The sequence below is a fragment of the Prinia subflava genome, chromosome 1 (assembly GCF_021018805.1).
Source record: "Prinia subflava isolate CZ2003 ecotype Zambia chromosome 1, Cam_Psub_1.2, whole genome shotgun sequence".
In the NCBI taxonomy this organism is placed as follows: Eukaryota; Metazoa; Chordata; class Aves; order Passeriformes; family Cisticolidae; genus Prinia; species Prinia subflava.
In genome coordinates this window covers 138,817,259-138,841,232 of record NC_086247.1, presented here as the reverse complement: position 1 = coordinate 138,841,232, position 23,974 = coordinate 138,817,259, and the positions used below count along the sequence as shown (strand labels likewise).

The window sequence follows — 23,974 nt, the reverse complement described above, 5'->3', positions numbered from 1 at the left end:
TAATATGAAACACCACAAAATTGGTTTTCCAGCCTGAGAGCCTCCTGAACACCTAAACCGGTTTGTCCTTAGAGCTTAATGAATCTCCTCCCTTTTCACACATGTAACACTACACACCCTTTAAAAGCAGAGAAATAAAGCTCTGTGCTGAAGATATTAGCCCCTGCTAGAATAGAACTCCAAATTCCCAGTTAAAGCTCTGAGTAGGTGAGCCAGCCGTAAGTACAAGCAGGCAGAAAGGAGAGAGGAGTGGGACCCTTCCCTCATGGAAGGAAGGAAAGGCTTTGTGGGTTATTTTTGAATGCTGACCTAAAAAGCTGATTTTCCATCCACCCCCTGCCTGGACTTCGCAAGGAGCCAGGTATGAGCAGAGCAAAGGGAACAGCTGGCTGCTAGAGCTGTTCAGCTTCTAACAGGAGAAAGATCCAATGTGACTACCATAAACAGCAGAAAGCCCATGGAAGCACTCACAGGTGCAAGGAAGAAATGTGCTTTTCCTGCTATTATAGGGCTGGCTTGGAGAAGAGTTTAACCTCTTCTCTGCCGCCCACTGCAGCCATCAGAGAGGCAAAGGTGCGTGGGCAAGAAACCTCCAGCATATTGGGTTTGCTCTGATCCTTCTTTTGGCACCAGTGGTGAGGAGCAATCAGTGGAAGTGTGCCATAAGGAACTGGTATGACCGTCTCTTCCTGCTCTGCAAACTCACCACGTGTGGAAGGGGAAGCCCCATGGTGCTATGTGTGGTGGGGAGGCCCATCTGGGAGAAGGATGCTATCACTATGCCCATCACAATAGGAACAACCAAAGGGGAGGGTCCTGCTCCCTGCTAACGCCACAAGCTCCAAGAAGCCAGTAGCAGTCTCAACTAGCTGGCCACTAGTTGAGACTTTGTCAGAACACAGTCTCAGAAGGCTGTGCAGAAGTTATGGGGAAGTAGCATCTCCTGCACTGGACCTGATCAGGGACAGGGAATCTGGAAGTCCTGCCTGATCAAAGCTTGCAGGACATCAAGCATGTCAGCACCTATCATCTGCAAGGATGCTGGCCAGCTTTCTGAATCTGGCTGGAGCTCTGGGACACTCACCCCACCCTCCCTTGGATAAATAAACCTAAAAAATTAAATCAAAGGAATTGGATTGGCAGGAGTAACAAAACCATTGCTGCAGCATTGTCATGTAAATAATCTGTCAGACTAGACCGAAGAGTAAAGGCTGTGCAGAGCTTCTAATTTGAGGGAAGATCAACAACATTGCAAAACAGTTTGTTTTTCCAGCCCTCATATGTTTTGTTTGCCAATGACATCAGTGCTCTGTGATAGGGTTTGCTTCCTGAGGATGCCTGCTATCTTGCCAGTGTTTCCGACTTGTCCCCAGCAGCCGGTACAACTCTGCATTACATTGGAAACAGGGGCCAGGCTTTTCTCTGGAAACTTCTCAACAGCACTCTCAGATGCAAAGAAACAGCGCGAACGGCGGAAATCAGCACCAGCCCCCATGTAGACAGACACAATGGAGACCCACAGCCTGAGCAAGCAGGACACAATGGGATCACCAGATGGAAACGTCGTCAGAGCACCTCACCTTGGGGTGCTCCATCCATGAGCACGGATCTCACCTCCGGCCTGAGAAAAGCCCAAAGCACTCCTGAAAAACACCCTGAAGAAATTTGGTGCTAGTTTCCTCTGAGCTGCTTCTGGAACTCATTCTCAGTGGGGGAAACATTTTCTATTTATGATCTGCCTTTTTCTGTAGCTGTTTTCAGTGGCAGGGATTCCCTGTTCCTTGTTTCTTGGGGTTCCTTGTTATTTTGGGGGTATGATGACCAGTACCAGTGATGATGAATGCTGACACTTGCAGCAATGGCAGAAGTAAATCTTACCTCCATGTTCTGAAATGACTTGCATGGCACTGAATGCTCCCTTCATGGTGCTCTGAGCAGCCCCTTGGCAGGCTCCTTCCTTTAGCCCAAGTTCCAGAGAGTGTCCTGGCACAGCAGCCACATATTGGGTGGGAGAGCAGAAGTGACAGAGGATTTGGTCCTGGCTGCCCTCTGTAACATCTCTCCTGCCCTCTGCTACTTGAAATGTAGGGAAAGGTGGTAATCCTTTAATTGGCTGAATACAACCCCTGAAGTTCTTCTGATTTGCCCTGCCCACCACCTCGGCAGAACTATTTATAACAATAATGTCAATGTTTGTGTACAACTTTCAAGAAAAGAAAACACCAAAGGAACATGATTCATACCGCAAAATTAAGTATACAACATCAAGAATTGCCAAAATTAAGGCACCCTGCATGGACATACAATTTGCTGCAGTCTCTAATTACATGACTTGAGGCTACTGAATTTTGCAGGACTCCAACCTTGATTGGTGTGCAGGCTAGGTGATGGTAGTTCTTCCTGGGCTGTCTCTGGTAGCTCTTCCTAAGCAGCTATTTAAACACTGCTCTGAAGATATAGTTACTAACAGGCATCTGAATTACAAAGCGTATTATCTAGATGGGTCACACATTAAACTAGCTTATCTTCACTCACGTCTGGGTGACATTATTCCCATTTCATATCAGACATGTGCCAGACAGAATATTTATGCAGACAGACTAAAGTGAAAACAATCCTCTCCACGCTAGGCACCCAGTCTGAAGTGCTTATAGCCTAGTTTTTTGAAGGACTCAGCTTTAAAAGTGAACTAGGTACATTCAAAGCAACTGCTGCAAGAACCTAGTGCCTCTGCACAGAAACCTAAGTGTGGCAAATAGCTGTCCACACAATGAAGGCATGGGATGAGCCAAAAAACTGGTTGCAGTAATTTGTGTACTGTGCTTTCCTCCATCCCTCTGTCCATCTAATCCAACACCAACACTTTTGTCCAGAAAGCCCCATACCCCCCACCTGTTAACTCCTCACCACCATGCACTCCAGTGCCTTCATTTCCTCCTTCCCACACTCACCAATCCTTCTTGCTGTCCTCCCCCTCTCCTCCAGGATCCCTTCTCTGCCCTCCTGTCTCCTGGTCCCACCAGCTGAGCCACTCCTCCCACACAGCCCACAACTGCAGCAGTCAGCCCATCCTTCCTCCTGCACCCTCACAGCTTCTGCTGGCCAGTCCTCCGCTTGCATCCATCACCCCCATTTCTTCCTTGCCCTTCTTGCCCTTCCCTGCTGTCCTGTCTACACTTCCAGCAGAAGCACCTCTGTGCCTGCTCTCTGCTCCCAGATTTGAGACCCCATCTCACCTGTACCTGGAAGAAGCAGGGGCTGTCATTACAGGGATGATCCCACTCCAGCAGCACAGCCCTGGACCAGGCATGCTCTGCTGGCACACCCCTTGGAGCAGCGAGGGCATGAGCACAGGGCTGGGTCACCAGTGGGCTGCTCGGCACCAGGGGCTTGGGAGTGCTGATGGATGGGGAGAAAGGTCTTCAGAAAATTGAATAATTTGAAACAGAGATGAGTCTGCCAAGAACACGCAGAGATGTCTCCAAGCCTTGTCACCACAGATCCTGTTCCTGAACATGATGGCACCGCAGCTCTCAATCAAAAAGCTGGAGGATTTATTTTCTTTCCCCTTTCTAATGTGGGCAAAACAACATTCCTTCTCTCCTCCTCTCCAGTTTTTCTTGGAAATGGTTGAATTGGTTTAGCTGACAATATTAAAATAAACCTAGCCTGAGAGAGACACACAACCTGAAAATCTCAGATCAAGTGATAAAAGCCTGACAGACTAGAGCAATGGAAAACAGGTTCTTATGGTTGTTTTCATACTAGATGGTGCTACTTGCTCTGTCTAAATATAACCCTGAGCTACATCCCAGGAGACTATCTAAGGTTTTGGACATTTTAATTGCTCCTGTTTTCTCACTCTGGCTTTGCATGTGTGCATCTAAAACAGCCTATCAAAAGCACACTAAACAAGGCTTTTACCTTGCTAATTTAATCTTTTGCAGGACAATAAAGTCAGATGGGACTGTAACTAGCAGGCTGCAGTGGTGCTGTGCATGCAGCCACCCCAGAATCACATGCCCCTGCCCTCTGCTACGGAAACGACCAGCACCACATCCACTGACTTGTACACACATGCTCCATTGGGAAGATAAAATTAATGTTTGAGAAGCCTTCAACAACAATGTTCACTATGATCAAATGTTAGCTATTTAATGCAAAGATACTCTAGAACACAGGAGAAAGTGATTGGAGAACATTAATGCAAGTTGGATGTATCCAACTCAGTGGGGCTTAATTAAGCATAGGCTAGGAGTAAGGAAGGAGTAGGGAACTAGTCAGGGGTGCCTCCAAGCCATGAGTAAATACCTTCTAGAAATTCTCAAAGGATGAATAAAGGGCAAACATATTATCTAACTTCAAACAAAAGGGGGAAGGAGACAGATCTGGGGTATCATAGACCAAACAGTCTTGCTTTGATATCAAATCAGACAAATTATTATTCAATTCCCTTGTAAATACTTATAACAAGTGTTGATTTATCATGGAGCAGGAGGGAGCAAGTGTGCAATCTAAGAAGAGTTGCCATCTCCCTGCTTGCTGCCTTGCATTGCAGCTGCGTCATGATAAAGTCATGAGAAAACAGAAAATACAGACTTGTCAAGAACAAATTAAGCCTAATCTATTTAATTTTCTTCTTTGATGAGGCTGAGAGCATAGTGACTAGAGAGGAAAAAACAGTAGGAGTCACACGTTGGAATGAGGAAAGCCTTGATGAATGCATGTGATAGTCTTACATGCAAACCAAGTGAATACAACTGAGGTATAATTTACTGTGGGCAGGCATACAAATGCTTCCAATCTGCACTCAAGGAACAGTAGCAAGTCCAATGTCAACTTGAAAAGACACTTAAGGGCTATGCCTGGGGTCTTGCTCTATTCAGTATTTCCATTAATGACTTGTAAATTAGGAGGAAGATTACAATTACAAATCTCTAGGGAATGCTGTGAGCATTTTCAGGCACTAAAATTAGAATAAAATCTTAATAAATCAGAGACCCAGTCTGAAATGAATGACTGAGATTCAGTACAAGGCAGGTGTAAAAAAACATGTTGAAGAAGAAGGATGCCATGCAAAAGTACAAAACGAGCAGCACAGGAAAAGAGTCTCTGGGGCGAGAGTCACAAAGAGGGAAGACATCATTTGACTCAATGATCCTAGAGACCTCTTCAAACCTTAACAAGTCTATGGTTTCATAATTAGAGCAGTGCAGGGCTTGGTACACACAGGTGAATAAGGTTGGAGATATATCAAGAGGAGCATCACACTCAGGCTCTTTACTCCTCTCAGCCTTATATCCAGTTTGGGTTCTACCTCAAGCAAAATGCTCACAGGAATGATAAAAAATTTACCAGAGTGTGACCCCTAGAAGAGTGGGTACAAGAAATGGGCTTGTTTAGCTGGAAGAAAAGTGTAGAGAAATGAGGGTGAGAGAACGAGAGCCGACAAGTTTTAAATATGTCAGGATGCTAAAAGGCTGGGATAAACTTGTCCTACACCCTGCAGATGTTGATAACCAAAGGGACTGACTTAGGAGGCAGCAAAGGTGATTTAGATTAGATATTAAGAGGAACTATCTAGCCATAATGATAGTTATCCATGGTTTATGCTGGCAGGCTGTGAATCAATACAGGTTTTCATGAATAGACTGAACGAACATCTATCAGAAGTGGTGCAGATGAAGCAAACCTGCCTCAGAAACAAAGGATTTGGGATGGAAACTGAACTTTTTAATATTCTTCCTCTACCTTCCCATCAAAGAATTTATTGTTTTGTTGGCACACCCCGCAAATTTCCAAGAAAATCAAAACCCTTTTGTACAAGACTCAGTGTTACAAATAGCCACCTCAACTCAAATACAATGTGACTTTTCCCTCTATCCCCAGCCCCTCTGCTACAACTCTCCTTGCACCCTCCTTTCCTGACATCTTTGCCTTGCAGGGAAGAGTGAGGAGGGAGCTAAGGGGGAGCAGGTCTGGCACAGGGGTAAAAGAAGAAACTTTGCTTCTCCTCCAGGGGTGGGAGGGACAGGGAGGCTGAGACACAAAACACGGGTTGAAGGCTCCTGAGCACAGAAGAGGCAGCAGATGAGCAGAGGCACCAGAATGGAGTCCTGACCAAAAGACTCTTATCAGATCATGGATACACACCAGGCAAAGCTTCAAGAAATTTCCCATTACAGTCAATGCTGTACTGAAGGCTTCAAAGCCACTAGTCTTTCATGCATAATCATCTCTGCAGACTACATGGGAGGAAGACATGCCAAAGTCATTGCTGAAATATAAGCCAACTTTATGTTGGCTCTGCATGTCTTCCCAGGCTAGTTCCTCCCATTCACCTCAAAGAAATTAAAAAGAAATATGTGAATTTTTGTGCTCAACTCTCATTACCTGCAGGCAGGAGAGTTCACATTTTTTCTCTAACACAGAGATTCACAGACAGTGAAAATTACAGCTCACATCCTCTTTGCATTCTTTGAGCAAAAAGACCTCACTGAAATCCTGAAGGCACTGTGCCAAGAGAACAAATTAATGATACAATGTGTCTCCAATAAAATTAGGAAGTGGGGAGGATGAGAGGAGTAAGTCCTCAAGAGTTTATGTAACTCTCAGAAGGTAGTTATTCCTGTCCTGTATCTCCCTGGTGCAGATGCATCTGCAAACCCACCATGGCATGAGAGAGAGTGCACAGCATCTCCCGGGGCAGATCTTGGTGAGTGATGCCTGCTCTTCAGGTGCTGCTCTTTGTTAGGAGGTTCCAGACTCTGCTTTCTCACATTTACCGAGAAAAAAATGGTAGAGATATATATATTTTTTTAAATAATTTGGGTGTTTGAGTACTGAGTTCACACAATGCTGAAAAACATGTCCAACTGTGCATGGATGGAGTTGGTATCCAAAATAAGTTTGATTTTTAAATTTGCCATGGACTAATCCAGACCTGACTGAGCACTGACAGGCTGAGGCTCTTAAGCATCCAAATAAATGTAAATGCATAACAGGGAGAGAGGATATGTCCAAGCATGCATAGATACCACTGTTTCTTTAGCTGGTTTTCAACACTTGTTTTCACTAATGATAGACCAGCACATCAGTCCACTGAAACTGGCCCAGATTTTTTTCAGAGAAGAGCCAATTGTTAAAGAGCACTCACTGATATTCCGTGCTCCAGATATAACCAGTCCTTACACCAATTGGCAGCATATGGTGTATTTCCTCAAATGACAGCTTTTGTCTGTCACAACAGGAGAGCAAAATAGTACATTTATTACACAAAGCGCAATTAGTCAACTCTTTGCCTCCCAAAAAGGAACTGCAGAAGAGGATATTTTTTAAGACTCAGATGAATGTTTCCGTGCTGTTTACAGTTTTGTATGGAGCAGTCCTCTCTGGTGGAACAAAGCACACGGAATCACATTTGTTGCTCACATCTTAAAATCAAGATATTATGGGCTAATCATCCCACCTAAAGCACCTATGGGCAAAGCCCTAACAAGCTACTCCCACATTAGGACTTCATGAATAAATATTATTTTTTGCATTTTTTTAAAGAAAAGCTCTCCCTCAGTAAAAGACAAAATAAAAAAAAGGAAAAAAGATCTCAATAATAACTGTATTAAGTCTTTAAAAGCAAAAATTTTTAATAAGGGATCTATCACATGGCTGAACTTCTTTGAGGCGACAGTGACATGACTTATAGAGCCGGGGCTCTGTGATCAAAAGGATTACACACATTAGCATCCTACTAATCACAGCAGGACAGGCCGGCCCATCAGGCCAGGACTCACAGAGGAGGGATCCATAAACAAACACTTTCTCCTGCTCACAAATGTGGCTGGGAGCAGAAGTGTTCCAAGGTTGGTGTGGTCTTCTCTTCTTTCAAAGAGATAAGGATTGTGTCTTCTGGAGTAAATAAATTCTCAGCATAGTGTTACACATCTGTTTGTTTACTCATTTTTGGACACTCCTCTCCTGTGTGTTATCCCTTTTATATTACCCTTGTACGTATAATCAAATGCCCTCTTTTCCGGACTGACCCTCTGCTTCTTCCTGTATTACAGAGGCCTTTGATCTTTCTTTCTTGGATCTGTGTGTCCTGACTGGTAGTCTCAGCAGGATTTCCCCCCGACCCTTCGCTCTACCAGAAAATAAATGCCAAAGTAGCATTTTTATGCATTAGCATAGAAAAAAACTAGACAGATGCTTGAGAAGGCTACACACAATCAATGCTGTGGTGCTGAGGAATGCTGCCCTGGGGGGCAGGGCTGCCCAACAGAAAGGTAAGCCCAGGCTGGTGAAGGGTGACCCACATCCTGAGGACAGATAAGGGCCCTGGACCAATAAGGTGAGCAGTCATCATCACAGGAGGGAAGATGGACCACCCTGAAACTTCAGAAACAGCTGTTCATTTTTCCCCTTTCATCACACAGTGACTTGCAGAGTGCGATGGGCATTTTCAAAAAGCAGAACCCAGCCGTTAACTTTTTTTCCTTTTTTCAACTAGCTCAGATTTTTTTCCCTTGCCTCACCATTTGAGACGGTCCAAGTTATGGCTGACAAATTCCATTAAAATCCGAACTGTAATACTCATGGGCAAAGAGGCTAATGCGGCTTTTTATTCCCTGCAGGCACTGCCAGTACCAGCAGAACTGAGGGTTATTTCTAGGTAGATGTTAAAAGATGCCATCAGTTCACATGGAGACCTTAACAATTGCATCAGGACTGCTGAAAAGCTGACCAACCCCTTCCTTCACAGCTGGAACTGGTGACTAAGCTTCCCCCGCAAGCCCAAGTCCACTGGTCCTTGCAACAAAGCACAATAACAAGGTTGCAGAAAGCAAGATAACCCTTCCACTCAAGGATTAGAAAACAACATCTGAAAAAACCAAACACACTGGTGTAATGGCTTCAGCAAGAGACCCAGAGGATTTCAGAGATGCAGCTCGTGGCTTGGTCAACACATTGTGAACAGCAAATTACAAGAGAACAATTGTTTCATAGCAAGCTCTCCCACCCCTGAACTCCCTCAAGGTTAATTAGGATGGCCTCTGGCCAAATTAATTAGAGGAGAAGATTTGGGCAGGACTTTGCTATGCACTCGTAACTAGTTCCAAGGTGACCAAGAAGTTCAGAAATGCCTCACCTTCCAAACAGAGCTTGCTTGGCAAAAAACAAGCTCACATGTGCCATGTCATTCTTCTGACAATCAGGAGAAACACTTAAAAGTAATGTTTCCCTAACTAACAGCTAATGTAGAAGAACTTTCTGCATCCTTCCCACTGAACAATATGCCCTTGTTTATTTTCTGTGTGCTTTTTAGGTCATAAGAGGCCAGTGAAGTTATGCATCTAAAGAACAATATAGTACTGTAATATGCCAGTTGACACACACAGCCTGGCAGACCCTGAAAGATCCTTCTTTTCCAAGTGCTGGCAAATACATGTTGGAGCGTGGAGAAAGACTGAATATCAGCATAGGAAGGGAGGATGCAGAAGGGGCCAGCCTTTGAAATGACAGACTAAATTGGTATTTTAGTTGGTATTCTAACGTGCCCTGGTGGCTCAGCTTAGTGATGACCATGCCTTGAGGGGCACAGCCATGCCCAGCTTCTCTACCCCACGGCAGCAGCCTGCCTCAGCTTCCTCCTGCTCCTGCTGCCCAAAGCATCCTTGGAAAAGGGAATAACTGGCAGGACCACACTTTTTCCTCCAAGTGGTACCATGGTGAGTGGTAGAACTGCACAGCATAGTAGGGTAGGGCAGATCCAGCCTCTGTGATTACAAACCAAGTGCTGGCACAAATTAAGGCTCTGCAAGTGGCTGCATCTCTGATCTGTAGAGCCCTTCTCTGTCATTAATCTGATATTGTTTAGTTTGAAGCCGGAAGGTTGCTATTTTCCTTGTGTCTGTTACCCACAAAAAGCAACAGCCATTCTGGGCAGAATCGGAACTTCTGAAGTAACAATGAGAAACTGCTTCAGCTCACGCAAAGAAGTGCAGCTGAATACTTTTCAGCAGGACACAATTCTCATTGTCACTAGCCAAGATTTAATGTCTTGACTCTCTGAATCAGCCTGACTGCTTAGAACAGTTGCATCGTGTGTTCACTTAAAGACATGGGCTGGAGTAGCTTAACATGTAGAGTCTATGCCAATAAAAAGCCATTATTCTCAATTCTTGGGGAGAAAAAAAAAAAAAAAAAAAAAAAAAAAAAAAAAAAAAAAAAAAGGCAAGTAAGAAAGGGAAAAGAACCCAAACAACCACCCATCCTTTAGAGATGCAAGAGTTCTTTGGCACTGATCCAGTGGCAGACTAAGGCCATGATTTGCAATTCTGAGGCAATTATGAAATGACATAACAGCACAGATCTCCTTCTGACAGACCAGCTGGGGGTTTTGTCTCCTTTGCAGCAGGACACGGTTTAAAACAACCACCAGAAAGTAAAATAACCCAAAGAGCCATTTGACTACTGTGCAAATATCGGAGTACAGATAAACACCCAGAGGGGCGGCACTCGGAGTTCCAGACCCTGGTGGCACATCCTCTCCGGTGGGTGAGCGCCGGCACCGAGCCGCAGCCGGAGCGGAGCGCCGCTCGGAGCCGGGCGCACGGGACCAGCGCGACCGGCGGCGAATGAAGGAGAGCGGCTCCAGCGAGGGCACCGAGCAACTTCCCTGGGACCCCAGCTCGGGGCGAGCTCCCGGGGGATGCCGGCAGAGAGCCCCGCCAGACACGGCAGTCACGGGGGCGAGAGAAGAACGAGCAGGTGCAAAGGATGGGAACCCCAGGGATGAGCCTCCCACTGCCGCGAACCGCCGTCCGCTCCGGGACACCTCCGAGCGCCGCCGTGGTTCCCCTGGCCGCCTCCCCCGGCGCCCACCGCCCCTCCCCGGCCCGCCGGCACTCACCGCTCCGGGCGCCGCGCAGCACCCGCGGGACGCGGCTGGGGCCGCGCTCAGCGCCGCGGCTGCGGGAGGCGCCGAGCCCGCGGCGGGCGGGGCGGAGGGAGGGAGGGACCGAGGGACGGAGGGAAGGAGGGACCGAGGGACGGTCCCGGCGCCCCGCCCGTCCCTCCGCGCCCCGGCCCGCCCCGGCCCGCTCGCGGGCGGCTCCGCGGGGCAGCGGCGCTGCGGGGTTAGCGGCGCGTTTGCTCCCCAGAGTGGAACGGGCGGCTCCTGCCTCCTCTGTCTCCACAACTGAGCACAACTCACGGCTCAGCTGAGATGAACGACATCGAGTTTCTCAGTACAAGGAAAATCTGCAGAAGGGAAGACGGGTCTATCGAGGATGGAGAGAGACAAGAGCAGACCCTTCCAAAACTTGCTGCTCCTGCTGGCACCCGGCCATGCACCCAAAGGGTTTGTCTTCAACGCGGCTTTCAAGCGTTTGTGAAGCATTGTTGGTTGCTTGCTTACCTACCTCTCCCCTCCCCGTGATTTATTCGCCCTCTAAAAACAGGTGAATAATTTGCAAATCTCTTTTGGTTTAATGACACTCTCAAAAACAAATACGTTTGTGAATCATTTACTTTAGTAATTGGTTGGGCCCATCAACTGCTCGCCCTGTCTTAATTGACTTTTACCCCAGGCTATCAAAGCGCTTTTACACAAGTTCATAAAATGAATCCTATTCAATATGTGCTCTAGTTAATAGTGAGAAAACAAGGGCAGGAAAGTTACATGATGTGTGCAAGGTTATGGCAGAAGTCTGCAGGAGAGCCCAGCACTGAATACAGGTTTCCTGGTGCCCTGGTTTCACAGGGCTCTGGGAGTAATCGTCATTGACCTGCTTTTCTACGGACACCTCCTTTTGTCTTCCAGCAGTGACGGTATGAGCCTGCACTGCTGACAAATGATGCAACCACCAAGGACAATGCCACCGGCAGCAGGGGGACCTTGAGCAAGACCCTTTGCACCCTGTCCCTGCAGGGTACCTGCAAGGTTCTTTGTGGCTTTGCTGCTGGGGAAACCCCTTTATTTTCCCGTGGTAAAGCCTTGTAGCTGACACTGTAGTCAATCAGTAGGAGGTTTAGGTTTTGTCACAGAGCAGCTTCATGTGAGTGTGACAATAGCAAAGGTTTCCACCAAAGAAGCCGTGCTGCCACAGCTTACAATTTGTTATTTAAATATCTTGACTGTAACAAGATAATTGGGAAGTTCTGGGTTTTTTAAATACTTGTCTCCTCTGTGTTGTAAGAAAAAAAAAATCCAGAATTATTTTCTTGTTGGCATGGCTGCAGCTCTGAACTGTTTGTTCTCTTTGGTTTGTCTTTTTGGTAGGAGACAGTCCTGTCTACATCCCTTCTTCCCAAGACAAAAGCTTTTGCTCTGGTGGGGTGGTCATGGTGTGCCATGCGGAGCAGGTCCTTGTTCCTGGAGCTCACAGCTTTCTGTTGGGAAAGCTGCTTTGGCCCTGGATTTAGGGGATAGGAAGAGGTGGGGAGCAGGGAGTACGGACTGGACCATTCCATTGGACCATTTGACCATCTGAAATTGGACCATTTACTGAACAATGTCAAAGTGAAGGGACATCTTTTTGTCTTCATGATGTCACAGCCTGTAAAGAGCATGAGAAAAGCACAGAGGACAGCACATCTCAGAGCTGCCTCTCTGCACCTGGGGCTAACTTTTGCTACATCTCTTCTGAGAACACTTTGTGGGCTGCAAAGGGGGATGCAGTCCTTGGAAGGAGACACTCCTGCAGATTTGTGTGGAGTCCTGCAGTCACTGAAGATTTCCCCCAAGTGAAGTCAAAGGACCTTGAAGTTAAAACAAAAACAAACACAAACAAACAAACAAAACAACAACAACAGCAAAACCAAACCAAACCAACAACAAAAAAGGAAAAAAAACAGAGGAAAAGCTCCTAAAGAAAGAAAACACTGCTCATGCTCCTAGGTCTCCTGTTACAGAGAAAATCCTGAAAATGTGAGATGAACATGGCTCCACAGTCAGACACCAGAAAGCAAAAATGATTTTTTGAGACAATAGGAGGGATGCCTTGGACTGGATCCACAATTAACAACAAATGATGGCTGGCAGCCCCAATTCATGTCCAAGGGGGATTGCCCAGAGAGTTGGTGTAACACATGAAGCTGTTAGTCTGTGATTTGGGAAGTCTGAGGGCTGAGCTCTTCCTCACCAGTGCAGCTTTCAGGGACTCCCTTTACTCCTTACAGAGGGCAGCGTCTTGCCCTCTGCCTGTTAAAGAGCAAGTTCTTTGGGCAGATGTTTCTTCTTGTTTTGTCTTTGCCCAGTGCTTGGATCAGTGGGGTTGGGGTCTCAGGTTGTTTCTGCAGTGTGGACTGTGACTGCCAGAAGGGCAAAGATGAAGGAAAGCAGAGGAGGCAGGAAAGCAGTTCAGCATTTTGATGGTCAATGTGCCCAGCTGATGGAGCATTGCTGCCCTGCAAAGCCCACAGTCCTCCTCTGAGGAGATCTCCCTCTCCTGGCTCTTTCCAGATAGGGGGACCATAGTCAGACATTCTTGATTTTGAAGCCCCATCCTTAAACAGGCTGAAAGAACTTAATGTGGCTGAGAGAGAGGCATACAAATGGAGTTTGCAGAAGAGAAAAGAACACTAAAGCCACTGTCCTGCCATGTAGGACTCCTGAGATAGGCAAGAATCAGTGTGATGGGGCAGCTCTCAATGGGGCAACAGAGCAGCAAGCCATTATTGTTCCCCTGCAAGGAGAAGGGCAAAGGAACCATGGATCAAAAGCTGATGGTGGCTGTGTGTGCCAAGTTGGGTGTCTGGACAGGAGCACAGTGGGGCTGCATGCACCCAGCAAGCAGCAGAGCATCCCGTGTGTCACAGCAGGCAGGCTCAGATCAGGATCCTGTGGGACACGGAGAGCAGGTCTGTGTGCCTGGGCAAGCCAGGACTTGGCTCCTCTGGAGATGAAGAGCAGTGCCTGCAAGCCTGGCCTGCAAGTGGCCATTATAGACAGAAATTGTGGAAAACAGAAACACACAAATATGAGGAAGACAGGCCAGATGGGGGAAATACAGATGAATTAATTTACAGGGAAGGGAAAAAGAAAAACGCAGAGACATGCTGCACACCAGCCAACTCTTCAGCAACAGCACTGCAGCGTGTCATCACTGTGACAAGTGAATGGGAACTTGTGCTCTGCTCTATGCAAGTTATTGCTGCTTTATGCCCTTGTAATTCTCTCTGGCCTCAAAACATCCCTGATTGGGAGTCCTCTGTTCGTGTTTTATGTCCCATCAGCAGTGTCACTGCTCAGGATCAGAACTTTCCTGTCATTCCTACAGAACTTGTCATGGGCTTGGTGCCTCGTTTCTGGAGATGATCATTCATCAGTGCTTTTTACAGTAAAATCAAACATACTTTTTCATAATTCAGTGGAGTTTGAAGTGATTAGGTGCATTAATTACTCCCCAGAAGACTGTAACAAGTTTTGTCTTAGATCCAGTTGCTGGGAAAATATTTAGGAACATATGCTGAAATCACCACATACCTGAAGTTTACCATAACTAACTAGCTACAGATGTGCTATTAAACCCTTGGTTATTTTTTCCTCTTGTCCATCCTATGTGGCATGTTACAGCCATAAGACATTAAACTTACTTAAAACAGCTGCTTGTCAAAAAAAAAAAAATAGCTATTACCTTTTTGCAAGAAAATATTCACATTGCCCATCCCAATAGTAATCACCTGTTTATACAGTTGGCACCTCTTTTTAGCTTGGAACAGAGAAACTTCAGATATTTTATTGCTACATCAAGGGAAACACTAAGCATTGCTGTGGAGAAGGAAGGTTTTCATTTGCCAGTTTTCTGGTGCTTCTTTAGCTGTATTTTGACTTGGTATTCAGGGATCCTTTTCTTGAACTGCTTTATTGCTTCCTAGGCATCCCAAAAAAGCAGATGGGGTGGGTGTGTGTTGAGTAGAGGGAAATAGTTCATGATGTCAGGTGGTGACCATTCTGCAAAGATGATTTAATTCACAGCAGTTGCTGTCTGTGCAAGGTGTTGGGCCACAGGCTGCTGTGGAGCAAAAATAGTGCACTGATGGAGAGTGTTTTCCTTTAAGTGCAAGGACTTAGCTATCATGTCTGACAGATAAACCTTAAAGTCCTAAAGTATGACACATGAAAGTGTGCTAGAAGGAGGAAAAAATGGGGGAAAAAAGTTAAAAATAAAAGACTAGTTAGAACAGAGGAAGCATACACCCAAATCGTGTGAGTTCCTGAACATTGTGAAGACTGACGAAAAGGCTGAGGGGTGTGGCACACAAATTACCCTGCAGAATTTAGGTGGTTTACATTTGGGAAAATTAGGTAGTGCTTCCAAAACTTTTGAAGTGCTAAATATTGTTAAAACAATCCTTACAGCTCTTTCATTCAAGGATTTGGCTCAGGGTACTCAGAAAATAACTAATGAGTTTCTCATCATAACACCCAAGAGAAATGGGAAGTTATCACAGTAATTACCCCTGTCACCCAGCTGAGGAACAGAACAGTTAAGCCTTGTTTTTCAGGGGTGTTTCTTGACCAAAATATTTGTACAGTCATTCAGCTGAAAAGCTCTTGAGAAGGATTAGAAGCTCCAGCTGGCTTCTCAGCACAGTGTCGAGGGGAGGAAGAATCATCCCCCAAAGGTAGGGGAAGATAAAAGGAGAAAAGTTATGCAGTAGCAAGGCATGTTGGTGTTGGATCTATCCTACTTTTCTTAGTTTAATATTTGAATGCTTTCTACTTTGGAGAAGACTAATTCCTGCATTCACTTAATAACGTAATGTAGATTTGACAGTATATGCATTATGTACCAGGGTACAGAGTGGTACAATACAGATGTTATGGCAGCTCCATCCATCTCCATGAGGCTACACATGGAGGCTCAGCTCTGACTGCCACACAGGCATTCCTGCAAGAGATGTGAGCTTCACTTGATAAGGAGGGAAGACTCACAGACACTGGGAAATGAGACATGCAGCTGGGAAAAGGTCTTTTTCCAAGTACACGCTTTAGCTTGATTCATGTAATAAGAAGAAATTAGTAGGAGATGTGGATCCCATTAACATCATTGTGTGGACTAGTGCATGAGGAAAACAGACTTCAAATGAGCTGAAAGAAGAGCAGCCTTTGGTCAGATCTCATGAGTTACCACAACATGTTGACGATGTCTGTGGAAATACCGACCTCACATTTAGTTGTGAGTGCTCAGCAGCCACTGGGTCATGCCTGATGTCCAGGGTAAGTCGAGTCAAGCAGTGGGTTCCACCCTGTCCTCCCATCAAATGTCTGGCTACAGCTCAGCATCATCCCACTGTGACTCCAGGTTTACTGTACCAAATTGTGATACTGACCTGTTGGAGTTACAGTGAAGACTGAAAACAAAGTGAGGTTACCCACATGCATTAGCTAAAAATTCTTTGCCTTTTTCATTAAATAAATTTCAAATTTATTTGGGGAAAAAAAAAAAAAGAATGAACTTCATCTTCAAAACAGCTGCAATCATATTCTTACTAATACAGATAATTTAACTTGCTAATATATAATGGGTGCTGAGAAGGTCTTTATTTGGGAGATAAGACTCTGAAATAGTGGAGAACCTGGGGGAGGAGAAGCACAAAGGCCAGAGTGATAAAGGTATGTGAAGTAATGTAGAAACCAGAGAGGGAATTTCTCCTCCCTTTCATGAGCATATATGTATAAAGAATAAGCTGGAAGATGGCAAATACAGTACAGATAAAAGCATTCTTATTTATTTACACTGATACATCTAGGGTGTGAAATCACTGCTATTAGGAGGCAACTGAAGTCTGGGGGTTTATTAGGAACAAAAATAATACATAGTGATGGCAGAAGAACCTATACCTACAGCAGTAAATATCGAGAAATAGAGTCTGGAAAGGTTTTATTCTTCAGAACTTTGGTCAGACTGTAATTATTGTGAAGATAAAGGAAAGCTGCCCTTGAGCAGGTCACCCCCTTCTCCCAATGCCAGTCACTGCCACACAGAGAGGCTCAGAGGTGCTGAGGCACTGTGTGCAGCTGGCAAGGGCACGCAGCAGGAGGGGCAGCTGGGGCAGTGGCCATGGGCTGTGGGCCTGCCATTGCCACGGCAGTGCTCCTGCTTGCCCTCAGGAGGCTGGGGATAAACCCCTGTGAGTGACTGTCCTTCCCCAGCACTCGCCATGCTGTGGGTACCAGACATGGTGGAGCCCCTGCAGCGAGCCCTTCCCTGGGGAGTGCAGGTTCCCCCAGGGGGAGGAGAGCATCCTTGAAACTGTATTTTAATGCACAATAAAAACTCTCTTTTTATAAATGCTTTGTGTCATAGTTTCTGCTAGGTCCATAAGGACTGAATTAATAGCTACTTAACCGATTGCAGCTTTTAGCTGTGGTAATATAAGTTTTCAAATCTTAAGTTTCAAAAGGCAGCACTGCCCTTTCTGAAATACTGCCTCCCTCCAGTGGATCTACATGAGCTGGTTTTATGAGATCAAGAGGAGAAAGCTGTCTGCAGTAGGTTGTTTAGGTTTTTTAAATAAGAGAACTTGAGCACAGTAGCAAGGGCAGAGAGTGAAGAAAGGCTTGTTTGTAATGGGAGCGCTCAAAAAGTTCAACAAGAGTTTGCAAGACCCCTTCATGTCAGCGCATTCCCACAGACAGCCTCACCCAAAAAGCTGAAATTACAGTCTTTCTTGGTTAAAGAAAAAAATAGGAGAATGGCTTGTAATTTTTGAACCAGGAAAGCTATGTTTATCTTCCAAAAACCAGCCCCTTGAAGACGTGACTGTCATGCAGGGTTAAAGAGCAGGCAGAATCCCACAGACGGTCAGGCCTCGGCCGCTCAACACCCAGCACCAGGCATCTCTCTCCTGGGGCGAGGGGATGCTCCTGTTATCTCTCTGATATAGAACAGTGTCGTGGCTCTCCGTATCCAAACACATCTTGACACTGGAGATTGCACAGATCCAGGGCTCTGGAGGGAGGCCAGGGCCGTGCGCCCGCCCAGCGCAGCTCCCGGCAGGGGCGGCGGGGGAGCCTTATCAGGGAGCAGTGACATGTCACGGCCGTCTCGGAGGGGCCGCAGGGTCAAAGGATTATGACTCAAATCCATTCTTCATAGAAAAATCTTTTCTAAATGCCCGACTACGCTATGAAATCACACAGGGAGTGTGCTGTTATCTGCGGGGGTGGTACAGACCCACCTCTGCTTCATGCGAAAACCAGAAGAAAAATACAGCTGTGCAGAGCATCCCTGCTGTACAGAGTCAGCTTTCCAAGCTGCTTCCCCTCCTTTCTACCTGCCTGCAGACAGGTTTAGTGCAGGGAGTGGGGGTATGTTTCAGCCCCACAGTAATAAACTTGCCCTGTGCATGTATATTTTAGTTTTGAATTTAACTCTCATTTGCTTTCTTATTCTTCTGCAGACACTGATGTCATCCCCATTTCTTATCTACCCTCCACTGGAATTGCTTTTAGAAGAGATAGGAGAGGAGATACTTCTTTAGAAAAGTACTGGTACCAAGAACTTATCTGAGCAGCATTATGGAAACACAGTTTTGCTCAACAACCTTTTAAGTTACAGCAACTGTGCAAAGGATTGCAGCACCAACACCAGGATGTCAGCTTGCACCAGACTTCAGTTGGATTTGAAAGTCAATGAAATCTATTAGTTATGTTGTAGAAGTTTATACTGGTATTACAAAGAAATCTTTCTTGCAAGGCAGAGAAATTCAAACTCTCTTACCAGAAAACTTTCCTGATCAAGCTGAATTTTTCTATTTCTCTCCTTCCTTTCTTCCTTCCTTCCTTGACCAGACAGAAAATGGAACCAAGCACCAAAATAGTAGAAGATTGTTTTTTTAGGCAAAGCTTCATTCAGATTAATCAAAAGCCATCCACGTGCATTTTACTAGGTGGGGTTGTTCTGAGGTCATCTTATGTACAATTTATGCAGCCCCAAATTCACTAAAGGACTTCCAGACTCATCTGTGGAAATTACACCTCTATCTCACCATATTTTCTCTACTTCACATGAGAAACAGATGCCACTGAAGTCCTATTTATCACATCCTTTCCTTCCTTACATCAAACTTCACCCCTGCCATTTGGGCATACTGCAGCACTGTGATACAGAAGCATCATGCAGCATCCCTTAGAGGCTGTTTAAAGACCAGGGTGCTGTGGGACATTTACACCACACACAAGCTTTAATGGCATTGCCACAGTGCCCAAACCCAGTCACCCCCTCAGGCAAGTCCCTGTTCTGGGAGTCCCACATTCCCCAGTCTAGATGTGAGGCCTCATAAGTTCTGCCTTCACCCGACAAAGATCTGAACCTAGAAGGAGATCCTTTGTTCAAGCTGTTTTGGAGTGGTCTGGGAGAAAAGCAGCCAGCCAGCCTCTGAATGAACGGCTGTTTGAAAGGACATTAAAGCCTCCCCTGCATGGGCAGGGGAGCCTACATCAGCCAGGCAGCCTACATCAGAGAAGTCAAGCTGCATCCACTCCAAGGGGAAAGTTAAAATAGAACTGAATCTTCTTACTTCAGCTCCATCTTTTGTTGTGCCCTGCAGGCAGCGTTCACCTGAACGTGTATCCTCCAAAGTCAGAGTATGCCTGCCTAATGTGGAAAATGGCACACTCAGCCCTATCTTTTTTATTCCCATCAGCCTCTGTTGTCCTTCTATTTAGCATGAACTTAGTGGTCATGAGCAGCACTATTAACCATGTAGGTACTTAACATATTGCAGAAGAGAAGCTGAAGAGCAAGTTGCAGAAGTCAGGTCCTTACAAGGAATTTGAAAATAGAGGCAAACAATCCCTACAGAAGTAACAATACTGCTTTAAGATGCTGTTATTCTCTATCTGCCAGGATCCCTTCCCCTCTAATAGAGTCAGATGTATGGATAATGGGACCTGCATGCCCATTTCAACACCAAGTCAGTGGTTCTAGCCTGGATGGATTTCTGGACTGCACTGGGCTGAAGGTTTTGCAGTGAAGGAAGTTCTGTTGAGGGGTATTTCCTTGTACAAGTGAAGGAAACAGCTTGGGGCAATGACCCCATAACCCAGTACAGCTGTTTCTGCAGGGATCATTTGTTCGCATTCTAGGATGCATTAAAATAGCAGCTTGGAGCATTTCTGTTGCTGCTTATCCTCCAACTGGGCTGTTGTTAATGCAACACTCACTCAATGAAGTGTTTGGGATGAAGTCCAAAAAAGCACTTAGGTGCCTAAATCCAAGACAGTGATTCACAGCTGCCTAAGGACTTAGGATCCCCCTTTTGTACGCCCCTTCCCTGAATGTCTTTAGAACCTGGACCTCTGCAGTAGGTTGACTCTAGGTGCTGTCACCTTGACTGGGCTTGGCCACCAGAGCCTGCCTGCTGTGTCTGTGCTGTCCAGCCCTGCAGATGAGGGGGCTGTGTTTGGGATGCTCAGAGGTTCTGTGGATGTGCCAGAGCTCAGAATTCAGCAGCCACAGCCACTCTTGCTCAAACTGTGGCCAGTGTTGGTCTTTCCTGCTGGTATAGCCACCGTGGGGCTCTTTGCAGCCAGAGGGCCATGAAGAGGACAGCACAGAGGTGATTTTATGCTGATGAGGGAGGAGGCAGCCACTAGCCTGGCTTGACTATGTTTCCCCCATGTAACACTCTCCTTCTCCCTCACTCTAACAGGGCTCCACAGCAGAGGTGATGAAGATACCTTTCACAGAAAATGGGTGATTTCTCCTCCAGTGTTCTTGCTACTGATGGCCTGTTAGGGAATGGTGGAGTCAGGTCTGGCATCTGCTGCTTGTGTGGAAACTGCATGGGTCATGGGATGCCAAGCTCAAATCCACTCATACTGCCACCCATCAATAGAAATCTATTCAAGAATACCTTAAAGCCATTCCTAACACGGTACAAAATTCCTCCAATAACCAACTCCTCTATTGCATTGTAGAGTATATCTGTCCATGTGCCTCTTTTATCAAGATAGAGCTCAAAATAGTTACAGAAATCTGGTTATCAAATTGCAGTGACTTACAGGGAGTGAGAAAGATCATAGCTACTTTTCCACTACAGCTTATTCCCCTTGCTCTTGAAAAAGCCACTTCCAAGAGAGCTCTGAGTAGATGACAAACTGAGGCACCCAGTTCCCAGTGCTGGGAACTGGTTATTTGGGATGGCAGCATCCCTTGCTGCACTATGTTTGGGTGCTCTGACATCTTGACCACATCTTGACCATATTCACATGTCCTGCCATGAGACTATTGCTCTTTGCCAGGTTTCTCTTCTTGTCTGATAAAGCAGTTAGAGCTCTGTGTGACAGGCACTTGCACTTTTCAAATACAAATCTCAGGTAGGGCTCTACATGCAGAGGCTGTTTTCCTCATTAAGCCCTCCAGTTACTGCCATTTACCTAAATCCAAGCTGGGCTGTAAAAGGCTTGATCGATGCAACACATTCACTGCTGATGATGTCAGGGAGCCACTATACCCACCTAACAGATGAGCTGATCTCCTAGCCAGTAAATTTGGGATGACAAGCAAAGTTTATCATGTTAAACCAGATGCCATCAGCACCCTTCAGTTCTGCAAAAATGCTCTAGTTCTTCAAAAAGCTATTACTGAGATGTGTAAGGAAAACATGAGCTCTGAGCCACTTCCTGCTCCAGCCTTCTGCAGTTGGCACCTCTTCCCACAACCAGGAGAAGAGCCCAATGTGGAAGCATGTTTCTGAAATGCTTTCAAGGATGAGATTTGGTGTCTTCTCTGCCTACATGTGTCCTCAGCAGGAAAACTGCAGAGCAGCAGAAGAGGGAAGATGAGAGCTACTATGGGACAGAAAATGAATCTCCTGTAGATCTGTCCATCCATGTGTGTCTGTCTGGGCCCCATCCTCTGGCCCTGCTGTGATCCATATTTCAAAGGGGCCATGATTCCTTCTCAAATTACTGCTGCTGGCAGAACAGCAGAGCTGGCAAGAGAGCTTTCAGGAATGTCTTTATCCTTCACGAGCCATCTGAAATAGGTCCAAGTAGTAATATTTTTTGGAGAGTCAGATACACAGATTTTGCAAAGGTTGGAAGCAGTAAAGCACACTATTAATAAAACAGTCACACTGCTCTTGGTTTTGGTCTTATTGTGATAATTATAAGCAGAAGGTTTCTTTTGTCTGGTCAAAGATTCTGCTGCTTCAAATTTAGAGCTGTCAGAGACAGCTGAGCGAGAGAGCTTCGTTCAATGGATGGCATTATCTGCTTCAGCGGGTGCCATCATTCTGCTTTGGTAAGATCAGTGGAAGAATAAAGAGGAGCTTGTCTGGGGACCCACTCTCCTATCCACTGTTAACACTACTGTAGCTCAGAGTAGCCTACCAGTGGTGTCTTGGCTTAGAGAAAAAACTGATTTTTTTAATATATATAAGCATATCCATCACTGTATACAATGATGAAAGCTAGAATTACTTTAATTGTCATGTTTTTAATTAATGCTGACTTATTTTAATGTGGTACCTTGAACAGGGAGAGAAAAAGGACATACTCTCAATATACTGGGAATTAGATACAAAGAAGAAGCTGCTCATAATTGTATTATTTTATGCTCAACCAAACATGAAAAAAAGTGCCTTCTGGCAGCATGAACCTGCCTAGGAGTGGAGATTTTGTTGATAGTCAATAGTTTTCTCTTCATATTTTCAACTGGTAGGTCTCAACAGCTACGATTAAGAATCAAAGTCTTGATGCTCCAGAGGCCAAAGCACCCACCATTTCACCTCATTTGTAATTTAACAGGTTTATCATTTACGCTATGATGTCTCTTTTAAAGGAAACCCCAGTGGAATTAACCAATACTCAATTTCAGGTGCAGGAGGAAAATGTGCAGTGGAGCATATTTATGCTAGAGACAGACTTTTGTGCCTGGGTACACTGCAGTGGATATTGCTGAAAAGGGCAGCTTTTCTGCAAAGTTCTGTTATATCCCCTCAGCAGGAAACAATTATCTGTAATACCAATTTCCCGCAGAATTTTGCAAATCCTTCCCTACAGGGATTTCACCTTTCTTTGTTTCCCCTGCACAGCACAGAAAGTCTGACTGCAGTGATACAAAATCAGATCTGACTCATTTTTATTTTCAGCCTCTGGCAGCTGAAGGGAATAATCTCATTTTTGACTACAAGGAGATGAGCAGACCGGGTAAGGGCTGGTGATCTGAATCCCAAGAGGACCTCCAGCAGTGCCTTCCCACTGCCTCCATTTTATGATGAGATGCCCAAAAGGAGGGGTGGAGGGTGCTGTGGGGTGATCCCTGCTCTAGGGGCAATGCCTTGGAAGGAGAAGGGGTCCAAATCCAGGCATGCCAGGGCCCCAAAACATTTATAGGAAGGGGTAGTGTCATAACCAGTGCCTGCCTGGAGATGCTTCTTGCAATACCTTCTGTCACCCCATATGTTGTCTGAAGCCATGAAATCCCCATGGCAGAGCCGGTGGCTGCCTTGAACCACTTCTCTTTCAGCTGCAGCACAGTGGTGTTATGAGGAATATTACAGCCACGGTAACCAGGAGTCACATTTTCAGCAGTTTTATGCATTTTTTGTCTTTGTCCCTGTCCCCTCTTCCAAAGCAAGATCTCTCCCTGAACGGCTTCCTGACAGTGTGGGCACAGCCCTGCCTGTGCAAGCAGCCCTAGAACCAGCCCACAGCACACAGGAGGAGTCTGCCTTTTTCTCCCAGCCTGGAAAGAAACTCTGAGCTCAGTGTGGGGGTGCTCAGACTCCATACTGGGCAGGACGTGCCCAGGGAAAGAGGATGTGTGGGGCTCACTGGGGAGGTGGGATACAGAGCAGGAGCGCTCTCCTCAAGCAGTTCAGTATATTTAGAGCTACTGTATAGGAAGATTTCCTTCCATAATCCACTTTGTTCCACCTCTATGGACATTTTTAGAGGGCCTTGGCTCTGTGGTTAGGGATGTGGGTACGGTGAGGCTGGGACAGTCCATTTTCCTGT

The 23,974-nt window shown here is 45.9% G+C and overlaps 1 protein-coding gene across 5 annotated transcripts in view; it reads right to left on the bottom strand.

Annotated features, from left to right (window-relative positions):
* Window positions 1–23,974, bottom strand: part of JCAD (junctional cadherin 5 associated) — a 60,394-nt gene that overhangs the window by 17,904 nt on the left and 18,516 nt on the right. The window contains exon 1 of one of the 5 annotated variants that reach the window (XM_063414478.1): window positions 10,910–11,370. The exons of 2 other annotated variants lie outside the window; for them this stretch is intronic. The gene's annotated coding sequence lies outside the window, so the exon portion shown is untranslated. Of the gene's footprint in view, window positions 1–3,236; window positions 3,255–10,909; window positions 11,371–23,974 lie in introns of those variants that run through there. 2 more of the 5 variants (XM_063414511.1, XM_063414502.1) reach the window with 2 other exon arrangements.